Genomic DNA, 9,756 nt, shown 5'->3' with positions numbered 1-9,756 from the left:
ACTGATAACACCGCCCTTTAAACAGAAACGCATTGGTGGAACAAGGTTTTCCACACTAGGTCCCAGATATTGGAACTCCCTGCCTCTAGAGATCACATCCTGCATAGACCTCATGACCTTCCGCAAACTTCTAAAAATATGGCTCTTTAGACAGGCCTATGAGTAACATATCACCCTAACACCTCCCAGAGCAGCGCCAAGAAACCAATCTGGTGTACGTGCGCTATATAAATTATGGATAACATAACATAACATCACCCATGTTTGTCTGCTGATAAATGATCTACAATTGCCATGAGTGACCCAAAATAATGAAAGAACAAATTTCTGTGAGTACTGGGTCGTAATCGCCGTGGCCAGAGAGTGTGGTTGTATGACTGTCTGCTGACTGGGCTGTCTCTGGATGTCTCTCATCAATTCCTATAGTGTACATCTTGGTTGCACCACTGCTGAAGATCGCACAACATGTCCCTCTAGAAGGGTATGCCGGGATTTGTGAGAGTGGAGGGCTCTGTGGCTGCTGAGATGGGTTGCATCAACGTTTTAATTGGTGTGGGGTCTAAGGAGAGTCATGCAACCCGCCGTGACTGCCTCTAGCTTTTATGTCCAGGAGCTGTGTACCGGGAGTCGGGCAAACACTCGATGGCCCATACTAGCTTCATGTTCAGGAGCGGTGTAAGGGGAGTTAGGCAAACAACCATGGCCATCCCAAGCCTAATGTTCTGGACCGTTGTACGAGGAGTCAGGAAAACAACCATTGATGCCCATAGTTTCATGGTCGGGAAGTCAGGCAAACGAGCGTGGTCACCCCAAGTTTCATGTTCAGGAGCGGTGTAAGGGGAGTTAGGCAAAGCCTGTACCCAACTCTAGCTTCATGTTCAGGAGCGGTGTAAGGGGAGTCAAGCAAACAACCATGGCCGCCCTTAGCTTCATATTCAGGAGCGGTGAGTAAGTAGAGTCACCCCCTAGTTTCCACATATGGAGTCCCTTCCTAGACTCCACACACACAGTCACCTTCTAGACTTCATACACAGAATCCCCCCCTTGACTCCTGTCTTGCTTCACCCTCCCAAGTAATAGAAATTACCACCCTCCCACACGGAAGCTAAAACATGACGAATCAACAAAAAAACTCTACCAGGAAAGGGATTTCACTTTTATAAAATGAAACACATCAAAACATGGTTCTCAGAATAAGTCATGGGGTTTTCTTTGTGCAACACTCTCTAACAAAAAGGCTTTCCCTGTTGAAAATGAACAACATTCAAATGTATAGAGAGATATATATGTATATATATGTGCAAGCAATAAAAAGACACTAATGAGTAGGCAAATGCAACTGTTAAATGTGTAGATAATAATATGAAATGAAATGAAAGCAGATAATGCTGGACGTCCTGCAAGAAATCGGAAAGATATATACTCTAAATACACCAGACGATTACAACCACTGTAGACTTGGATGTGCACACAGACTCACTCACACATAACAATGAAAACACCTCAGATGATTATAACCACTGGAGACTTAGATGTACACACAAACTCCCCACACATCACAAAGTCAATGCTCAAAAACAAAACACCTCACCGGCTGCAAACACTGCATCTTAGCCCACTCCACACTGGGGGATTCACAGCCGGGGTTAAGAGCCTCCGCAAACCGGGTTCTGCAAAACTAGCAGCGCCCCCCCCCCCATTCCCATTCCAAAATCCCAGTTTCTATGTCAACAAACCACAGCTTTATAATCTCAAAACACACTAGAAGTTTCTGAGAGAATCTTTTCTGCACCAAGGAAACTTACTGGAATTGGTCACTTTCCATGCAAGCATTCCAAAGGCAAAAGAGTTCTCACATTCCTTCTGCACTCTCACATGTTCCAGCCTTTATCTTAATGAAGCTTACAAAAGTCTCCATCGAGCAGTACAGTCAACCATCTATAAAAGTAAAATAACCTTGAACGTGAACCGCCTAAACAACTTGAGAAATCTGGGAGCCTGTCTGTGTGCGCAAAAGCTCAAGCTAGCGGACAGAGTCAGAATTCAAGATGGAATGAGGGCATGTCAAAGCAAATAGTAAGAACTTTATAATACTTCCCAGTGTGCAACACAAAGCACATTTGTCCCCCCTACCTATAGCATCACACACTTGTCTCCCAATGTACAACATAATGCACATGTGAACACCCATGCTTATAACACTGCACTTCGAGACCAAGAAGTACATTCCACACCTGTCTCCCTCTCTGTCATGCTTTCAAATGGACATCCCGCGTGTTGTGTTCCTGGCAGGGTGGTTCTACTCTCCGAAAGTTCCCCCACTTTAAAACTACAAAGAGACCCAAAGAAATCTTCAAGGAAAAAGGCATATGCAGGAAACATGATGTTGTGCATTCAAGCTAGGGTGAAGTAAAACACTAAAAGTTAATTAAAACAATGGTAGTCAAAGTTCATCACGTGGTTTCAACACGTGGGTGCGCTCTAGAACCACAACTCCACATGTAGAGTCCCCTCCTAGACTCCACACACAGAGTCCCCTCCTAGACTCCACACACAAAGTCCCCTCCTAGACTCCACACACAGAGTCCCCTCCCAGACTCCACAAACAGAGCCCCTCCTAGACCCTTACATGGAGTCCCCTCCTAGACTCCACAGACAGAGTCCACTTCTAGACACCATCCACAGAGTCCCCTCCTAGACTCCACAAACAGAGTCCCCTCCTAGACTTCATACACAGAGTCCCCGCCTAGACTCCACACACTGAGTCCCCTCCTAGACTCCACACAGAGTCCCCTCCTAGACTCCACATACAGAGTCCCCTCCTAGACTCCACACACAGAGTCCCCTCCTAGACTCCACACACAGAGTCCCCTCCTAGACTCCACATACAGAGTCCCCTCCTAGACTCCACACACAGAGTCCCCTCCTGGACTCCATACACAGAATCCCCTCCTGGACTCCATACACAGAATCCCCTCCTAGACTCCACACATAGAGTCCCCTCCTAGACTCCAGGAACACAACATGTGGGATGTCCATTTGAAAGCATGAGAGAGAGGGAGAGAGGTGTGGAATGTACTTCTTGGTCTCGAAGTGCAGTGTTATAAGCATGGGTGTTCACATGTGCATTATGTTGTACATTGGAAGATCAAGTGTGTGATGCTATAGCATTGGTGCACAAATATGCTTTGTGTTGCACACTGGTAAGTATTATAAAGTTCTTACTATTTGCTTTGACATGCCCTCATTCCATCTTGAATTCTGACTCTGTCCGCTAGCTCGAGCTTTTGCGCACACAGACAGGCTCCCAGATTTCTCAAGTTGTTTAGGCTGTTCATGTTCAACGTTATTTTACTTATATAGATTGTTGACTGTACTGCTCAATGGAGACTTTTGTAAGCTTCATTAAAATAAAGGCTGGAACATGTGAGAGTGCAGAAGGAATGTGTGAACTCTTTTGCCTTTGGAATGCTTGCATGGAAAATGACCAATTCCAGTAAGTTTCCTTGGTGCAGAAAAGATTCTCTCAGAACCTTCTAGTGTGTTTTGAGATTATAAAGCTGGGGTTTGTTGACATAGAAACTGGGATTTTGGAATGGGAATGGGGTGGGCACTGCTAGTTTTGCAGAACCCGGTTTGCAGAGGCTCTTAACCCCGGCTGTGAATCCCTCAGTGTGGAGTGGGCTAAGATGCAGTGTTTGCAGCCGGTGAGGTGTTTTGTTTTTGAGTATTGACTTTGTGATGTGTGGGGAGTTTGTGTGTACATCTAAGTCTCCAGTGGTTATAATCATCTGAGGTGTTTTCATTGTTATGTGTGAGTGAGTCTGTGTGCACATCCAAGTCTACAGTGGTTGTAATCGTCTGATGTATTTAGAGTATATATCTTTCCGATTTCTTGCAGGACGTCCAGCATTATCTGCTTTCATTTCATATTATTATCTACGCATTTAACAGTTGCATTTGCCTACTCATTAGTGTGTTTTTATTGCTTGCACATATATATACATATATATCTCTCTATACATTTGAATGTTGTTCATTTTCAACTGGGAAAGCCTTTTTGTTAGAGAGTGTTGCACAAAGAAAACCCCATGACTTATTCTGAGAACCATGTTTTGATGTGTTTCATTTTATAAAAGTGAAATCCCTTTCCTGGTAGAGTTTTTTTGTTGATTCGTCATGTTTGAGCTTCCGTGTGGGAGGGTGGTAATTTCTATTACTTGGGAGGGTGAAGCAAGACAGGAGTCAAGGGGGTGGGGGACTCTGTGTATGAAGTCTAGAAGGTGACTGTGTGTGTGGAGTCTAGGAGGGGACTCCATATGTGGAAACTAGGGGGTGACTCTACTTACTCACCGCTCCTGAATATGAAGCTAAGGGCGGTCATGGTTGTTTGCTTGACTCCCCTTACACCGCTCCTGAACATGAAGCTAGAGTTGGGTACAGGCTCTGCCTAACTCCCCTTACACCGCTCCTGAACATGAAACTTGGGGTGACCACGCTCGTTTGCCTGACTTCCCGACCGTGAAACTATGGGCATCAATGGTTGTTTTCCTGACTCCCCGTACAACAGTCCAGAACATTAGGCTTGGGATGGCCATGGTTGTTTGCCTAACTCCCCTTACACCGCTCCTGAACATGAAGCTAGTATGGGCCATCGAGTGTTTGCCCGACTCCCGGTACACAGCTCCTGGACATAAAAGCTAGAGGCAGTCACGGCGGGTTGCATGACTTTCCTTAGACCCCACACCAATTAAAACGTTGATGCAACCCAGCTCAGCAGCCACAGAGCCCTCCACTCTCACAAATCCCGGAATACCATTCTCTGTGTATGAAGTCTAGGAGGGGACTCCATGTAAGGAGTCTAGGAGGGGACTCTGTGTGTGGAGTCTAGGAGGGGACTCTGTGTGTGGAGTCTAGGGGGGACTCTGTATGTGGAGTCTAGGAGGGGACTCTGTGTGTGGAGTCTAGGAGGAGACTCAGTGTGTGGAGTCTAGGAGGAGACTCAGTGTGTGGAGTCTAGGAGGGGACTCTGTGTGGAGTCTAGGAGGGGACTCTGTATATGAAGTCTAGGAGGGGACTCCATGTAAGGAGTCTAGGATGGGACTCTGTGTGTGGAGTCTAGGAGAGGACTCTGTGTGTGGAGTCTAGGAGGGGACTCTGTGTGTGGAGTCTAGGAGGGGACTCTGTGTGTGGAGTCTAGGAGGGGACTCAGTGTGTGGAGGCTAGGAGGAGACTCAGTGTGTGGAGTCTAGGAGGAGACTCAGTGTGTGGAGTCTAGGAGGGGACTCTGTGTGTGGAGTCTAGGAGGGGACTCTGGATATGGAGTCTAGGAGGGGACTCTGTGTCTCCTCCTAGACTCCATACACAGAGTCCCCTCCTAGACTCCATACATGGAGTCCCCTCCTATGTGGCATACATTGAGCCGTGCTCTCTTTCGAAGCCCAGTTCACCAGCATGAACTCCCAAAGGTAGATGAATTTTACTGGGTGGGTGTGGAGGGAAGTCTGCAAACATTACGGTAGCTACTAATTATTTTTGTACTTTCCTAACTTTAATTGGAATGCTGGATAGATATTCACAATGTGAATGAATCTAAACATAATGGAAACAAAGTGATAAAATCCAAGTAATTACGTTAAGACTTTTCATGCACCACGCCTGGGAGTGGGAAACTCTTATGGAGTGATTTGTCTTCTCTGCCATCTCACCATCAGGAAACTCCTAAAACCTTCCTGTTTAGCATCTGTCTCAGGTTTCATGCTCCTTCTTGTAGTCTCCTCAAGGCTAACCTTGTGCAACTGCCAAAACTTGGCAGGAGCTGTAAAACACACTGTTGTCCATTGAGTTATGTCTGATTAGAAAAAATAATTAAAGTAACATTAAATAACAAATGAGGGACTTTGGTGGTGAAACAATAACCACAGGGTACAGGGGTGTTACAGGTACCATAGTAATAGAGTAGCAGAAAAACCACCTCAAGATGTTCCGATGCAGTTCTGTGAAAAATGAGCCATTGTTTCTGCTGAATATCCAGAAGTAGAATAGTGACAGTGACCATAAAAGGCTGTGTGGCGATAGGGTGACCTTTGTAATACAGGTACCACAAAATAACCATGTAACATAACATTTGTTCACCCAGAAGGGAATATTGGTGCTGAATAACATGAGTTCATGGGAAACAACCTTTACAATGCAACTTTTACACCGCACTACCATTACAACAAAACTTTTACAACGCAACATCCATGACAATGCATGCATTTACAACGCAACCATTACAACGCATGACACTACAACGCACACCACTACAACGCATGCCATTACAACTCAGTCATTACAACGCATACCATTACAATGCATAGCATTACAACACATAGTACCCTTACACTATCCAACACTTACCCTACTGTTGCACCCCCTGGAGTTAGAATAGTAATTTTTACCCCTACACTATCCAACACTTACCCTACTGTTGCACCCCCTGGAGTTAGAATAGTAATTTTTACCCCTAATCTATCCAACACTTACCCTACTGTTGCACCCCCTGAAGTTAGAATAGTAATTTTAACCCCTACACTATCCAACACTTACCTTACATGCAATGTAATGTTATGCGTTGTAATGGTATGCATTGTAAATGTAGTATGCGTTGTAGTGGAATGCGTTGTAAAGGTAGTTTCAAAGAATTCGTTGTAATGGCATGGGTTGTAATGGTATGCGTTGTAATGGATGTTGCGGTGTAAAAATTGCGTTGTAAAGGTAGGCGTTGTAAAAGTATGCGTTGTAACGTCATACATCCTGAGTTCATTGTTACCCAACACAATGGTACTCATTTTATCAACTTCAGATGGATGAAAGGCTGAGTGGACCCACTGAGATTTGAATCTGTGAACATGAGGTTGATTACTTAATGTGTAAGGTGGAAAATGTGATCTGAAGAATACCGAAAGGAGATCAAATTTTATTCAGAGACCCTTCGGTGAGGTTAAAAACTAAGCTTCGATAGTGTGTACAAGGTTATGATGCGCTATTATTGCCTATGAGTAGGGGTTGATTTATGGATTCGTACTGGGGTGAGCAAGACATAGGTACCTAGGATCTACTGTATCACTACCAGAGATTTTGTATAATACGACTCTAGATACCCACCCTAATTCAGGAGTAGGGAACATATGTTGTGGTCCTGAAGAAATGCTAGGGATCCAGGACTGGACCAACATAGCGAGAAACATGTCAACCTGAATAGTGAAACCACGATAGTTCACTACAACACACTCACTGAGTAGTGGCGTATCATAACCTTGCGTACACTCCTGCATCTTCATTTTTAACCTTACCAAAGGGTCTCTGAATGAAATTTGATCTCCTTTAGGTAATTTTAAGATCACACTCTCCACTCTCCACCTTGCACATTATACCCCACACACCCACATGCACCGTCACAGCTGATACAAGAAATGATCTCTTGCAGTGCCGGCCCCACGAGGAGCAAAACGCATGTTGATGGGGTGTGAGAGCAACACTTCCAAATAAGGAAGATCCCCCTGGAACCAAATAGTCCAACCACACCTTTTCTTTAACATTTTCTATACCTTCTCGACATAGGAACAAGTACCCACACTGATCAGACCACTCACAGCTACTGCAACCCACGCCCATAGAAAATAATGGAGGCAGAAACTTAAATAAGACTCTGAAGGGACTGAGTCTAAGATAGTTCTGATGTTTAAATTAGAGTAATTGTGGGTTGTTTGGGACGAATTGTGACCTTTGAGAATATTTGTTTCGGAACAATTCCCAATGAACTTTTATTAGCAGTAGAGTAAGGGGGAAGAGTGGCAGAGTACCATGAGAGTAATCATGAGTTTAATATGTGTGTATAGGGGATATAGTGACAGTAGAGTACCTAGAGGTGCACAGTAGTGGGAGAGAGAACTGAAAGAGGCAATGTAAGTTAAGTAACTGTAGAATGTAAAGTAAATAAGTAGCCATAGAGAGTTTGCCGTCAACAGAATAAATATATGGACATAGTGCCATCACAATAACTATAGAGTGTTTGATGCAGTACTGTAATGGGATTGGTTTAGGTATCAGTGGTGTAATCACTGATTACTTTGAGTAGTTGTGTAACCATAGGGAGTACAGTGGCATCGAAGGTAACGTTGCCTCATATGTAGGAAGAGTTGGTAAAGTGTTTATTGAAAGACATGTAGATCAGAGAGCGCGCCGGAGGGACACCGGACGAACCAGTGAACTGAAACAAGCCCAGAGCAAAGACAAGAGGCAGATTTATACTTTATGAATATTCTTCGTACCAATCATATCACCTTATTCTCTCCAGGAACACGAGCAGGTGCAGAGCTGGGATCATGCACGTCAGGCCTCGGCCTCCACAAGTGACAATAACACAAGCTGGTGTCAGATCCACACCTGGAGGGACAAGGCCTGGGGGAGAAGGACATCCAGGGAGCAGAGTTAGGAAGAGCAGGAGCACAGGGCAGGCAGGGGTCCCTGCAGGGAAGGATCAGGATCTGAAATCACACAGTGGGAGTAGCATTACCATCAGAGTAGAGTGGGAGTAGAGCAGCAAAAGTGATCCAGTGGAAGAAGCGCATGCACGGGAAGAGTAGCAAAGAAGCATCACCAAGGGAGAGTAGGGGCAGGAGAGTAACCGCAGGGATTATAAGGATCGAAGAGGGAGGTAGAACAGACATAGAACATATCTAGCAGTAGAGTAACCACATGGCGTATGTTGATATTAGATTACCTTTACTGTTTGCAATAGAGGGACATGTATGTGTAGGGCAGTAAACAGACAGAGAACATCTTTAGCAGTACAGAAGGGCGTATAATGATATGAGATTATCTGTGATCTGTGCGCTGTAGAGGAACATATGTGTGCAGGTAGTAGAGCAGACATAGAACATATCTAGGAGTAGAGTAACTGCAGGGTGTATAATGATATTTGATTATCTGTGATCTGTGCACTGTAGATGGGGTAAACAATGTTTACCACAAACCATTTCCCCGCAGGGAATTACAATGTGGTCCTTACAACGACCGCGTTTTAATTCCGCATACCATTACACCGCAAGTCGGAACAACGACTTGCGGAGGGGGAGAAGGTGTAGGATTTAAAATCCAACACCTTCCCTAATGTCCGCACCGACTGGAGTTAGAATAGTAAATCAGACTATTCCAACATCCAGCGCCCACCTCTGCAAGTCATTGTTACAACTTGCGGGGTAATGGTATGCGGAATTACAACGCGATTGTTGTAACGACCGTGTTGTAATTCCCTGCAGGGAAAAAGACTGTGGGATAACGAAGCATATTCCTGTAGATGGACATATGTGCGTTGGGCAGTAGAACAGAGAACATATCTAGCAGTAGAGTGACCGCAGGGCGTATAATGATATTAGATTATCTACACTGTGTGCACGGTAGCAGGACATATGTGTGTAGGGCAGTAGAACAGACTAGACATTAGGGACTGAAAGGGGCAGGAGGGTGTCCTCACAACACTGGAGGCCAGTATATAAATGCATGCGTGTATGCGGACATTCACGCTTTACTATATCAAGCTCAATCTGGCCTCCAGAGGCACCACATGGAACTCTATATTTGCTGATGGATGATAAATGACGACACAACTGTGTCTAATTTAAGCCGCTGCTGCAGGTGGGGCCCATTGGCACTCATTTTCTGGGACCAACACTTTCATTTCCTCATTATACTTTGAGCCAATGCAAGAGG

The sequence above is a fragment of the Lissotriton vulgaris genome, unplaced genomic scaffold (genome assembly GCF_964263255.1).
Source record: "Lissotriton vulgaris unplaced genomic scaffold, aLisVul1.2 SCAFFOLD_593, whole genome shotgun sequence".
NCBI lineage: Eukaryota > Metazoa > Chordata > Amphibia > Caudata > Salamandridae > Lissotriton > Lissotriton vulgaris.
Note: the sequence above shows the minus strand (reverse complement) of the source record.